Source organism: Marmota marmota, unplaced genomic scaffold, assembly GCF_001458135.2.
Source record: "Marmota marmota marmota unplaced genomic scaffold, marMar, whole genome shotgun sequence".
Classification (NCBI taxonomy): Eukaryota; Metazoa; Chordata; class Mammalia; order Rodentia; family Sciuridae; genus Marmota; species Marmota marmota.
In genome coordinates this window covers 2,715,576-2,717,573 of record NW_025999891.1, presented here as the reverse complement: position 1 = coordinate 2,717,573, position 1,998 = coordinate 2,715,576, and positions in this window count along the sequence as shown.

Here is a 1,998-nt window from a genome sequence, read left to right as displayed (position 1 = left end):
AGGCCAGCTAGCCTGGGCCTCTTAGCAAGACCCTGTCTGAAAGAAAGAGAAAGAGAGAAAGAAGAAGACTGAGGATGTAGCTCAGTGGTAGTGCACCCTTGCATTCAACCTCCAGTACTGCAAAATAAACAAATGAATGAATACATATAAGAAAATATTTAAAGAGTTTAACAGAGCACCTGGCTCATAGTTACCATGGAGTGCATACATGTATATAATATATATAATGTAGTTGGACACAATACCTTTATTTTGTTTATTTTTATGTAGTTCTAAGGGTCGAACCCAGTGTTTTGCACATGCTAGGCAAGCACTCTTCTGTTGAGCCCCTATAGTCTTCTTTATTACTAAAATCCCAGCAAACCTCAGATCTGCTGCTGGGATCACCCATCAGGGATGCTGCCCATCTATAGGGCTTAAGGGTGGTCTCAGCCTCACAGCTGGATGTCAGACCTCTTCTGGGCACCCTTGGGTAGACAAAATGGCATGCCTGCACCCTGAGGCTCTGTATTTCCCTTGCATGTTGACATGCTTCCCTGGCAGCACCCCTGTCATAGGAGTTGAGAGACATGTCTTTCTCAGGTTTATGCATCTCTTCTGCAGCCTGTGATTTCCCCTGTGTGTCTGCAATCCTTGTGAACCAAAGTGCTGTTCTCTAACAAAGCCTGGAGATGGCTTTTCAGAGCCTAGGGATACCATTTTTTTTTTTTTTTAATATTGGGGTTGAACCCAGAGGCACTCTAGCACTGAGCTACATTTCTAGCCCTTCTAGTTTTTTTATTTTGATACAGGGTCTTGCCAAGTTGTTGAGGCTGGCCTCAAACTTGCAGTCCTCCTGCCTCAGCCTTCTGAGTAGCTGGGATTATGGGCACATGCTACTGTGCCTGGCTTTCTGGCATCCTTTGACTAACAGAAGCTATTCATTGATATTCTGGTTCCAGTTCAAATGATAAACCAAATAATGTTAATATTTTAAATGGGTAACATTTTCTCTTTGCATTAAAATTTGCTCAGTGAAAACAAGGCTCTCTATTTTTGTTGGCCTTTGGAATGCCTTCATTCATCTGTCCATTCACCTGCCCATCCATTCTGCTCAGCAAGCATTTATCAAGATCTCACATCATGCTGAGACTGTTCAGGTTGGTGATGCCCCGCCACCTCATGGTTCTCATTGGCTCTTTGGCTCCTGGATAGAAATGCTTAGTTTTTAGATTAAAGAAACAACTTTCTAATGGGTGACTATGGTTATATCATATTAGTTACTGAAGATTATTATTTAGAACCTTGGCAACATTCAAGAGCCTAGAACTGGAAGAAAATATTTTCCTGCAAGTAGCCTCAAGGTCACATGCTTAGGACCCACAAGGTGCGATTTGGAGGTCAGATCTAAGCTCTTTCCATTATATGCTGCAGCCTCTTCTTTCTTGGAATTTTAAGTAAATACCAAAGCCTCAGTCCCCAAAGTCATAGTGGCAGGAGTAACAGACCATCTCCTACAGGTCCGCAGCCATTTCAGTGGGCAGAAATGATTAGTCCCATTTTACAGGTGAAGATGTTGAGGCTGAGAAGAAACTTGCCAAAGTCTCGCAGTTAGCATGTGGTGGAATCATCATTTGAACTTGGATCAGTTTACAAAGCTGACACTTTTATTTTATTTATTTTTGGGACTGGGAATTGAACCCAGAAGCACTTTGCCACTGAGCCACATCCCATCCCTTTTTGCTTAGGGCCTCACTTAGTTGCTGAGGCTGGTCTTGAACTTGAAAATCCTTCTGCCTCAGCCTTCCGAGTTGTTGGATATAGGTATGTGTCACCACGCCTGGCAAAGCTGACACTTCAACCATCCAACCTGTAATGCTATCCTGTGCCAGCTGTGTGATCGCAGATTTCTCTGCCACTGGATTCTACCAGGTTGCTGATGGAGACATTTTGTTTTTAATCTTTATTGGAAATGCATTTCCTACTAGGTACTCATGTTACCTAGCCCATTTGTAAGCT